At 36.3% G+C, this 12651-nt stretch overlaps 1 pseudogene; it reads left to right on the top strand.

The window, feature by feature from the left end:
- Positions 1-2762: 2762 nt before the first annotated feature.
- On the top strand, positions 2763-2859 carry LOC138812368 (U6 spliceosomal RNA; annotated as a pseudogene).
- The last annotated feature ends 9792 nt before the right edge of the window (positions 2860-12651 follow it).

Genomic DNA, 12651 nt, shown 5'->3' with positions numbered 1-12651 from the left:
TTGTTTTTAAGTGAATTTCAAAAGGTTGTGCAAGTGTGTTACAATTAAATATGTCCATCTAATTGTCTAATGTTCCTGGATCAGAGTCACTCCTTCTATCATTCTCAACCAACCCTTTCTCCATGATTTAGTTCAGATTTACCACTTCCTTTATTACATATGTACATTGCGTATTCTAGCTGTACTTGCCCCTTGTTCCATTTTTCATTCATTCTATTTCTTGACTATTGTTCCTCTCTGGTTTCAATTTCCTGATAGTCATTCTGTTAAACTGCCTGTTAATACTTTGAAAGGTTTATATACATTCCATGGAGTTTCACTCTCACATAGACTTGAACTGTTGTCAGCTTATATTTCCATAATTCATTCATCTGCAATAACAATTTGCAAGACTGGAGATGTTAAGCACTTAGACATGATTTTATTCTCATTCATTTGGAAGATTAATCTTTAATCAATAAGAAAGTTTAAAAATGGCTTAGAATTTATTCCTAACTACCAGTTTTTATAAATAGCTTTGGACAATGGTGTGTGATTATTTTATTTTACATAGGATAATTTTTTCTACTACCTATACGTTTTGGAAAAAAGAACAAAACTAAAATTTACTTCTTAAAGGAATATGACAGAAATAGAAGACAGATTTTATGTTTGTCACATCTCTCATCAGTACCCATATTCAAGACTTAAAATCATATTTCTTACTATGTTAAACAGATAGGGAAAACATAAAACAACACATGATAAGGCAGCTATTAGTGACTTTTTCAAATGTACCTTCTTATTTGATGAAATTTACTTTGTTAGCTAATATTTGGTTTTGAAATATGGGAGGCTGATCTATTTAACACATTTCTGGAAGGCACCTACTAAACAACACAAATGGTGAGGGGTACTATTTCTACACTTTAATGAATGGTTTAACTTGTTTGGTATTAGTGCTGGGTACGTAAATCAACTCTATTGTAACTTGCTCCCTACACTTGAAAACATTGTAATGCACTATCATCTACATGTCAAGGGTTTGGCATGTGTGATTTTAAATAGTTTATTTGAAAATGAGTATACTTTCAGGAGATTAAATGTAGGTTATCATTGGTTTGAGAATGACAACATTTTTATACCACAGAACCTAGTTTTACTGAACTACCAGTGTTTTGAAAAACTAAGGATCTTCCCAGTTAATGTTTTTCTAAATGATATTTGACCTCTAAATCAAGTATTCCTAGCCTTGGTAGACCAATTATGGATCTATCATTACAAAACTATATTTTGGGGGGGTGCAGTCATGGGGCCTGAACTATGGGCCTGGGCACTTTCCCTCAGCTCTTCAGCTCAAGGCTAGCTCTCTACCACTTGAGCCACAGCGCCACTTCCGGCTTTTTTCTTTTTGCTTATGTGGTGCTGAGGAATCGAACCCAGGGCCTCAGGCATGCAAGGCAAGTGCTCTACCACTGAGCCACCTTCCCAGCCCTACAGAAACTATTTTTTTTGGCTGCACTGAAATCTTTCATTATTCATTAGGAGAGGGGTACTAAAAATAATCTTGTTCATTTGTGATTTTGTTCACTCATATGGGCTGGTCATGTGTAAATTGAAAGTTTGAATTACAGTACTTTCTCTCAGATTTTGTGATCTCATCTTTCATTTTAAGTTGCCTTGCATTTCACAATTGATTTCTGCTAATTCTTGTAAGGAATTGGGGTCCTGAAATAATGTAGGAAATGAGCATTTGAGATGAGTCTTCAATTATTTTCTAGATTCACTGTGTAAAATTTAAAATCAGCACATATAAATATAAAATATATAAGTATATATAAAATAAAAATTGTTTTACATTATTGTGTTGTGGTTAGGGAATCAAAAGCAACTCTGTTTTAAAGTATTATTCCATTATCTCTATCTCAGTTTTTGGTAGAGTTAGACTTCAAGCTTTACCATTTGTAGATTTACAGCCTAGAGGCAAGAGGAAACAATATGATTAAAACATTACCAATTTAAGGCCTAATATCAAGGAGAAACATATGGCCTTCTTCAGGACCTATGGAAATATTTGGTGATAGAAAATCAGTAGTGTAAATTCCTGCCAGGTTGGATGATGGGCAGGCTAGAACAGTAGGTAATCATGCATATGAACAATTTTTTCACCTTCTTGGCTTTAGCTACTTTTGAAATGATAAGTATAATAAACAATTATATTTTGATAAAATACCTTCCATTCCGAACAATTCGGTCTGAACTGTTCATCTCTCTATGATTCCTTGTAACTAAGATTAGTTTTCTTCCAGTAAGAAAATCTATGCTGTCAGGGTAAGATATTCTGGTTGGTCTGTTCCTACACGGAAGAAGGGTAAAGGTTCAGGTAGACATTTGTCCCAGTAAGACCTCATTTGGGAAATTTTAAGCTGCAGAAGTTTAGAAGTAGCTCTTAAGCAAGACTTACTTTGAATCCATTAGCTCTACAAAGCTAACTGAGTTGATAAATAAGTATTGAAAAGCCATCACCTTTGGACTTAGCTGAAAAGGTTTCAAAGTATGATGAAATTTAAAATGAAAATGACAAAATAGACATTGACAAAAAAATTGTAAATGTAAGTAATCGACCAAACGATATGTTTTTTCCACAATACACAGATTTTTAGAGTAATAAGATCAATAGCATTTTTAGGAACAAAAAGGGTTCCTTGTTACAAATAATGAACCATGGATAGATGCCTGTATAAAGATTAAATCATTAAGTACTTAAATTTAGAGGGTACTACATACTTCAGAAGCAGGTCTACCCAAATTACAATAAAGAGATTAACATGGCACTTGCACAAAGATGATATGAAAATTTGTGAAGTATTCCATATTTTTCATTCTTCTGATGCAAGAAATGAAAAACAGTTATTAAAAAGTTAATTACAAAAAACAAGTGTAACAATACATGTAATTTATAGAATTAAAGGTTAGTTTGACATCAGTGTATTAATTCTTCACCTTAGAAAGGCCTTTACATAGCATAACCTTTACAAAACTTGAAATTAGATAACATTATAATTTTATCCCAAAGAAATAAAATAAGGACCTAGGAAAAAAAGAAATCTTAAACTTCTTCTATATGGAATGCAATCTGAAATGACACATTTATTTATGAACCTATACATTATATAACAATGTAGAATTCCAACTATTATATCTAGGAGTGAATGAAATAGATTATGGATATCATACAAACATAGACATACTTTTTTTCAGAAAACTACGAGGAAAAACTTTAGTTTCTTTACTATGCATTTCAACAGATAAGTTAAAATTATTTCTGATTTAAAAAAATCACAAACTGCAGAAATCATTATAGATGAATACAAACAACTATTGAATACATTTTGACATCAAAGTCAGGCAATTCACTTCGAAGAATACCATGGAATCCATGAATTTTTAAAGTAAGATATTGCTGTTGCTTTGTATTTTGAAAAAAAAAATTAAGGGACACAAAGGATGGACTGGCATTTTTGAAATTTAAGAAACTTAACCACACCCTTACGACTTAGGAGAACAATTAGTAGAGCCTTCCACAACTTCATAGAGGTAGTGATACATACTTATCTTTTTGGCAATATTAAATGCAGTTTCTTCCAAGTGGTTCTTCAGACCTGGTTTGATATAATCGTTCAACAGAGTATCTTTTCTATTTCTATTCCCAGCAGCAAGATGCAAGGCAATCAAGAGGCCTTTAGTTTGGGTATTGGTATCTGCATCATGATGAATTAAGAAAGAAGCCACTCTAGTATTATTGTACATATAAGCACTGTGCAGGGTTGTCAGCCATTCAGAGTTATTGCATGAATATCTGCCTTGAGCTACCAACTCATGGACAATGTCTAAGTGTCCACTCTAGGCTTCCCAATGAAGAGGGGTATACTCATCCTCATCCCTAGTATTCATCTGGGTGGCCTTTTTGTAAAGTAGTCTACACAGCATAGTAAGCCGATTAATTTCAGCATCCCAAAGAATATATTTGCTTGAATCCTACTCCATTTTTTTTCGTGCAATTGATACCGTTTCTCACTTTTTCATCTTGTTCCTTGTCTTCGTCAGAATTGCCTAACCAGAGACTTTGAGTGCAAATGGGAATGAGATGTCCATGTATTTCACCATGAGTTCACAATGGTTGAACTGAGCAGAAAAATCTGGTGAATTTCCTGCATATGTTTTTTCACCATGATTTATTTTCTCTTTTTCCATTTTTAATATTTTGAATTAATCTAACGGGATAGTAGGGAATTGATAGACAGCAGAGGAAAGATTTTCCTCGGTATTCAAAGTACAGTCTGAAAATGAGGACCAGTGGGGTCTTCATGTGCAGCTTATTCTAGGAATGAGAAAATAGGAAACAATGCCTTCTATGTCAATGATTTGGGAAATACCATGTTAGAGTGTGAAAGAATTCACTATTCAACATAAAGGCTTTAATAGCTTTCTAATAGCTTTGTAATGTTGGTAACCAACATTAGAAAAAATGTATAATGCAGTAGTAAAATAGAAGTCCTTTGTATGACTACCTAAATTCTTGTCTTTTTTTTAATAGCTATAAAATTCTGAATTTTAAAAAAATTTTTATTGTGAACATACTGTACAGAAGGTTTACAACTACATGGGCAAGATAATGAGTACATTTCTTATCAAGCATTGTAGCCTCCTCCTTTGTTTACCCTTCAGATACCTTCCCAGCCTCCTCCTACCTCCCACCCAATCGTCCCCCCACACCAAAGTTGTAAAGTTCGTTTTCGACATTACAACTTGTACTGCTCATTGTTGCAACGGATCCATCTGTATCCTTATTTAAACGAATTGCTTTTCCCCATTCCCTCCTCAAATTATATCGACATCAAATACAGTGAAAGCAGGGGTTATATTGTGGGGGAGGGACATACAAAGCAACAAAGAAATAATCTTTTATATGCGTTAGAAACAAATGCATGAAAGGAAAAAAACCTTTTAAATACATATCTAAGATTTCATTTTCCTAACATCACCTTATCTGACCTTCTCTGATTGAGTCATACATATACTAGATATTGAAAATAAGGGAAACCATGGGATCTATGTTTCTTTGGGCTTGGCTGACTTCACTTAATATAAATATTTCCAAGTCTTTCCATTTCCGAACAAATGCGGAAATGTCAATCTTTCTGATGGAGGCATAGAATTCCATTGTGTATATATACCACATTTTCTTGATCCATTCATCTACTGAGGGGCATCTGGGTTGGTTCCATATCTTAGCTATGGTAAATAATGTTGCAATAAACATAGTTGTGCTGGTAGGTTTAGTGTGGTCTTGTTTGTAAACATTTGGGTAAATGCCCAAAAGTGGGATTGCTGGGTCATAGGGGAGCTCTATGTGAAGTTTTTTCAGGAACCTCCATATTGCTTTCCAAAGTGGTTGAACAAGTTTACATTCCCACCAACAATGAAGTAAGTTTCCCTTCTGTCCACATCCACTCCAGCATCTGTTGTTGTTAGAGTTCTTGATTTTTGCCATTTTAACTGGAGTGAGGTGTTATCTCAATATTGTTTTGATTTGCATTTCTTTTATGGCCAGGAATGTTGAGCATTTCTTCATGTGTCTATTGGCCATCCTTCTTTCTTATTCAGAGAAGGTTCTCTTAAAGACTTTCGCCCACTTATATAATGGGCAGTTGTTTCTTTGAGGATTTATTGTTGGGGGAATTAATTTTTTGAGTTCCAAGTATATTTTAGATATGAGACCCTTGTCTGTTGTATGGCTAGTGAAGATCTCCCAATCGTTTGGCTTTCTATTGATCTTGCTAGCCATGCCCTTTGCCATACAGAAGCTCTGCAAATTTATGCAATTCCATTTGTCCAACCTTTCTTTGATTTGTTGTGTTTCCGGGTCTCTATTCAGAAAATTTGGGACTGAGCCAAGGAGACCTAGGGTTTCTCCCATTCCATCCTCTAATGTTTTCAGAGTGTCTGCTTTGACTTCGAGGTCTTTGATCCATTTGGAGTTGATTCTGGTGTAGGGTGATACATAAGAATCTAGCTTTAGTTTTCTACAAGTAGTTAAGCAATTTTGTCAGCACCATTTACTGAAGAGGCTGTCTTTGTTCCATTGTATTGTTTTAGCTCCCTTATCGAAGATTAGATGGCTATAGGTCTGTAGGTTCATTTCTGGGTTTTCAATTCTATTCCATTGGTCCTGAGGTCTGTTCTTATGCCAATACCAAGCTGTTTTGATTACTATGGCTTTATAGTAGAGTTTGAAATTTGGTATTGATATTCCTCCAGGAGTGTGTTTTCCGTTGAGGAGCGTTTTTGCTATTCGGGGTCTTTTATTGTTACATATGAATTTTTGGATTGCCTCTTCTATTTCCTTGAAGAATGAGGTTGGAATTTTGATAGGTATCACGTTAAATTTGTAGATAGCCTTGGGAAGTATTGCCATTTTCAAGATGTTAATCTTTCTAATCCAGGAGCATGGGAGGTTTTGCCATTTTTTAAGTTCTGTGTTGATTTCCGTTTTCAAGATTTTAAAGTTTTCATCATAGAGGTCCTTCACTTATTTGGTAAAATTAATTCCAGGTATTTTATTTTTGTGGAGCTATTACAAATGGAGTTGCTTTCCTAATTTCAGCCACACTTTTCTCATTGTTGGCATACAGGAAAGCCATTGATTTATGAGGGTTAATTTTTTACCCTGCTACTTTGCCAAAGTTTTGAATCAGCTTGAGTCATTTGGGAGTGGAGTCTATGGGATTCTTTAAATACAAGATCATGTTGTCTGCAAAGAGGGAGAGTTTTGTTTCTTCTTTCCCTATTTGGATTCCCTTTATGTCTGCATCTTGTCTTATTGCTGTAGCTAGGCATTCTAATACCAGAATGAAGAGAAGTGGAGAGAGTGGCATCCTTGTCTTGTTCCTGAGTTAAGAGGAAATGGCTTTAATTTTTCACCATTAAGTATAATGCTGGCTGTAGGTTTGTCATATACAGCCTTTATTGTATTGAGGAATGTCCCATGGATTCCTAATTTTTCCAATACCGTCATCATAACGGGGTGTTGGATCTTGTCGAATGCTTGTTCTGTGTCTATTGAGAAAACCATGTGGTACTTACTCATGCCCCTCTTGATGTGATGAATAATATTAATTAATTTGCGTGTATTGAACCAGCTTTTCATCCCTGAATTGAATCCTGTTTGATCGTGGTGTATAATTTTTTGGATGAATTGTTGAAGTCGGTTGGCCAAAATATTGTTGAGAAGTTTTGCATCAATGTTCATCAAAGAAATGGGTCTATAGTTCTCTTACTTTGATGAGTCCCTGCCTGGTTTGGGGATGAGGGTTTTGATGGCTTCATAGAATGTGTTCGATAGTGAGCTTTTTCTTTCAAATTCATTGATGAGTTGAAGGAGAATTGGTGTGAGCTCTGCTTTGAAGGAATTGTAGAATTCCGCTGTAAAAACATCTGGTCCTGGACTTTTCTTTGCTGGAAGGTCTCTCTTATTGCTGTTTCTATTTCATTGCTTGATATGGGCCTATTAAGCTGGTTTAATTCATCTTCGTTTAGTTTTGTCATGTCAATATTTTCTAGGAAAAGGTCCATTTCTGTCAAGTTCTCAAACTTATTAGCATAAAGTTTTGAGGAGTATTCCCTTATAATGTTCTGAATCTTGGTTGTTTCCATGGTGATGTTTCCATTCTCATCTCTGAGTTTATTTATTTGGGTGTGTTCCCTTCTTTTTTTGATAGATTTGCTAAGGGTTTGTCAATTTTTTAATTTTTTCAAAGAACCAACTCTGTTTCGTTGATTCTTTCTATAGTTTTTTTTTTGATTGTAATTCATTTAATTCTGATTTAATTTTAATTATTTCTTTCCTCTAATGGATTGGGGTTTATCTTGCTGCTCTTTTTCAAGGAGGTTTAAATGTGTCACTACATTGTTGGTTTCAGATCTCTCCAGTTTGATGATGTAGGAGCTCAGAGGTATAAATTACCCTCGGAGTTTTGCTGTGTCCCAGAGGTGCTGGTCATTTGTGTGCTCATTTTTGTTGAATACCATGAACATTTGAATTTCCTTTCTAATCTCTTCCATGACCCACTCGTGATTCATCAGTGTGTTGTTCAGTCTCCATGTGATACCGGACTTTCTTTGGTGGCTTTTGGTGTTGAGTTCTAATTTTATTCCTTTGTGTTCAGAAAGAATGCAAGGTATAAGTTCAATGTTTCTGATTTTAGACAAGTCTGCTTTGTGGCCTAAAATGTGATCTATTTTGGAAAATGTTTCTTGTACTGCTGAGAAAAACTTGTATTCTGATGCTGCTGTGTGAAATATTCAACTAGATATATCAACTAGATATTAAATCTAGTTGATATATGCAGTTGTTTAGGTCTGTAGTTTCTCTGTTGAGTTTTTGCTGAGTTGATCTATCTAGTGGGGAGATTGTTGTGTAAAAATCCCTAACAATTAATGTCTTTGTATTTATATGGGGATTTGAGGAAAAGTAGTGTTTCTTGGATATATGTGGGTGCACCATTGTTTGGCAGGTAGATATTTAGAATTTAATATCGTCTTGAAGGAGAGATGCCTTTATTAGTATGTAGCAACCTTCTTTATCTCTTCTCACGAATTTTAATTTGAAGTCTCTTTTATCTGATATTAGAATTGCAAATCTCGACTGTTTATGGGGGTTGTTTGCTTGGTAAATTTTGTTCCAACGTTTAACATTGAAAATGTGTATGTTTTTATGGGCAAGATGTGACTCCTGAAGGCAGTAGATAGAAGGATCTTGTTTTTTAATCCAACTAGACAGTCTATGTCGCTTAATTGGAGAGTTCAGTCCGTTAACATTAAGAGAAAGGACTGAGAGGTATTTTGGAATTCCTGCCATGTTATCTACCTTCTTGGGGGCTGCAAAAACTGGGTTCTTCCTATGGTTCTTGGATTCTCAGTTTGGGTGCAGTTTTTTGGCCTTTATTGTGGTCTTGTTGGTTTTCTATGTGTAGGACATTTTTAAGAATCTTTCGTAGGGCTGGTTTGGTGGAGATGTATTGTTTCAATTTTCCTTTGTTATGGAAGGTTTTTATTTGGCCTTCAGTTATGAAGGAGAGTTTAGCTGGGTGCAGTATTCTTGGTTGATAGTTGTTTGTTTTTAGGGCGTGGCATACATCATTCCAGGCTCTTCTTGATTTGATTGTCCGTGCTGAGAAATCTGAGGTGATTCTAATTGGTTTCCCTTTATAGGTGATTAATCTTTTCTCCTTGACAGCTTTAAGGATCTTTCCCTTGCTCTATGTTGATCCTGTGGATTATAAAGTGACAGTGGGATGTCCTATTCTGGTCTGGTCTGTTGGAGTTCTAAAAGCTTCTTGTATCTGAATAGGCCTATCATTTTGCATGTTTGGGAAGTTCTCTGCTAGGATCCTGTCAAACAAATTTCCTAGGCCATTAACTTCTGTTTCTAGGTGCTCCTCTACACCCATTATCCTTAGATTAGGCCTTCTGATGGTGTCTTCCAAGTGTTGGATAGATCTATCATATTTCTTGGACTTGTCTTGGATGGTTGTATGTTCTTTCTCTATAATATCTAGGCTGTCTTCAATCCCTGAGATTCGATCATCTGCATTGTCTAACCTGCTGTCAAGTCTTTCTACTTTGTTTTTTATCTCTTTTCCTTCTAATTGGTCAGCTTTGATGGCTTCAAATTCTTTGTTGAAGCTTTGTTTTAGATCTTGTATGAACTTCTTTACCTCCTTAATTTGATGTTCAGTGTTTATTCTCAGATCACTTAGTTGATTGGGTATGGTTTCCTTGGACTCCCATTCCTTCTGTTGGGTTCCATTCAGCATTCCCTTTGTGGCATCCCTGACTTCCTTCAGCTCATTGTTAATGGATTCCATCAATGCCTTTAGTGATCTTTGTGTATTCTCTTCCTGTTTTCTCAATTCCTCTATTACTCTTTGATTAGCTTCCTCCCGTTTGTGGGACTCCTGTAGTTCTCTTTGAGTGCTTTCAGCCTGCTAACGCAGTTCCTGCCTTTCTCTTTGAGTATTCTCAAGCTTCTTACGCAAAACCTATAACAGTTTTTGAGTAGCTTCCTCATGCTTATGATATTCCTGTATAAACTTTTGGATTGCCTACTCTCCCTCCCTACATGCTCATACAGAGTCCTTTGTATGCTTTCAATCTTTTCATTTATCATGCTTGCCAGCAGTGTTTGTAGAGCTATTTGGGAATTCTCCTGTGGATTATTCATTATCTGTTCTGTCCCCTGATTATCAAGATTGGGAATTGAGATACCCAGATTTGCAATTTTTCTTGTGTTTTTCCGGTTTACTCTGCCCATTTGAGATGAAAATAGCACCAGTTTTGTGCTAGAACACTATCTTAAGGCAAGCATCAACCCAAGTCTGAATTTGCACAGTCAATAGTCTACAGATACAATCTAGTTCAACAGATACATCTATTCAACGTCAAACAACTATACATTAATGAGCTACGAACCCCAAAGAAGAATTTGGAAGACCAGAAATTATTAGGGTTAGGATGAGATGTGGGTAAAAATAGGAATAGATTGATGTGGGGAGGCTTAGGGAGAGTTAACTAAGACCTAACCTCAAAGCAGGAAATAGGTTGGGTAGGATGAAAGTAGAGAGAGAGAATAAAAGAAGAAAGGGAAAGGGGAAACAAAAGACCAGAAAAAATAGAAAGGTAAAAATTAATAAAATTATGTAGAATCAATTACAATCTATTTAGATAAGAATGTGAATTTATTGAGAGAAGGGGAAGGATATAAAAGAAATGTGAAAAACTTAAAAATAAAAATGCTTAAAATATTACATAGGTATAAAGAGGTAGTACTGCTATTAAGGAATTTAAGTCTTAGAGGTTTTGACTTGAGTAATAAATTTGTGGATTAAGTGTGTACACAATGTGGGTAGGGTCTAATAGTCAACTACTTGTTTATCTGAGGATGTGCAGGACAAGAATTAAGTCACATAAAGAAGAACGAAAGAGAGAAGAAGGTGAAAAGGATAAGAAAGGATGAAGAAAAAGATGAGAAGTTTAGTAGAGCTAAGCAAAAAACAAAAAGATAATTAAAAAAGACAAAAAAAAAAGAGAAAGAAAACCAAAAAAGAAAGAAAAACGCACACTCACTTATTCGTAAAATAAAAATTATAAGCGGAAAAAAAAGTTTCTGGAAAACAATTTTTTTTTCAAAAAAGGCAAAGATTGAAGATTTAAAAAAAAGTTTTAGAAAAAAAATTTTATACAAGGTACCAAAAATAAAAAATGAAAAAATAAGAAGAAGAAGAAGAAAGAAAGAAAAAAGTTCTTTGATTTTTTTTTTTTGGAGGAGTGGGAAAAGTCCTGCATCTCCCTTGTGTCCGTAACCAGCCTCTTGTTGGAGTCTCTGGTTTGCTTGTGGTCCTGTGGTTTGGTTGGTTTCTTAAGTCAGTTTGTTCAAACAGGCAGAAAAATGCTCTGCTTTACCCAGGATTTGGCGATCCTCCTCCCTGGCTAGTTCATTGGGAGGCAGATCTGCTTTGAGTATCAGAAAAGAGGGGGATGCTGTGCTGAGGCTAGGTTCTGGGTAGAGTTGAGGCCTTTCAACAAACAGTAGCTTTTCCAGGGGGCTAGTTTGTGAAAACTCACAGAGCCCAGCCTGGAGCCATTCTCAGGGTTTCTGTTTACTGAATTTCAATTGATTGTCGACGCTGCTAGAGGGAGGAGCAGGCCTCTGGATCTGATTACGCAGTGGAGAAAGCCACTCCAAGGGCTGGCACCCGAGCTGTGGGACTTTTCCCTGGGTGGAGCTGAGTCTGGCAGGTCAGGCTGCCGTTAAGTTCTTGTGACCTGCTAAATGACTCGTTTTATTCTAAGGCCTGAGTTGGAGCTTGCAACTCTTCTGAGCTTTGTCGGTATCCAAGATGGAGATATCCGGTGCTGGGGGGGGATGGCCTTCCCTCCTCTGCTCCCTGAGAAGGAGTGAGCATGTCAGGCTTCTACTCACGCTGAGTCTTGGTTCCTGGGTCGTCTCTGGTCTACAAACTGCACGATAAAGATGTCTGCTCTTTGTTGGTTCTTGCTGGTGTTGAGTAGAATCTGCTTGCCTCCTGTGTCTGGCTCCTTCATGACATACTCTCTGTGGCTCAGGTAGGCTTCTGCGCTTACCCGCCATCGCCACAGCGGCAGCCCCTGCGGTGGCTGCAGGCAAGAGCTCAGAAGTGTCTCCTTGCCTGGGTTTCCCCTCTCTGGCCTATCACTCTGTCCTGTGATGGCTCACTTCATGTAATTCTCTGGCTTAGGACTGTTCACTGGAACTCTAAAACTGCTTTCTATGCGAGAGCTTACTTAGACTCCAGCTTCTCCTCCACCATCTTCCCGGAACTCCCCAATTCTTTGTTTTTTAAAAAATACACATGTTTTCATCTACAAATAGGCCTGTCTATTGTCTTCAGGTGATTTTGATGATTGAAGATGATTAATGAGAAGTCAAAATGTATTAGTAGTCCTTTGCTATCAATTAAATTTGACTTTTTCTTCTTGGAGAATATAATGATCAAAGCAATAGTTCACAATCAGCAAGCAACAGTTCAGAATCATGGTTCAACTGCAAGTGAATCACCAGTAAGTAATCCG

This window comes from Dipodomys merriami, unplaced genomic scaffold (assembly GCF_024711535.1).
Source record: "Dipodomys merriami isolate MVZ:Mamm:240054 unplaced genomic scaffold, mDipMer1.0.p SCAF_568, whole genome shotgun sequence".
Taxonomy (NCBI): Eukaryota; Metazoa; Chordata; class Mammalia; order Rodentia; family Heteromyidae; genus Dipodomys; species Dipodomys merriami.
This window is presented reverse-complemented; position numbering and strand designations above follow the sequence as displayed.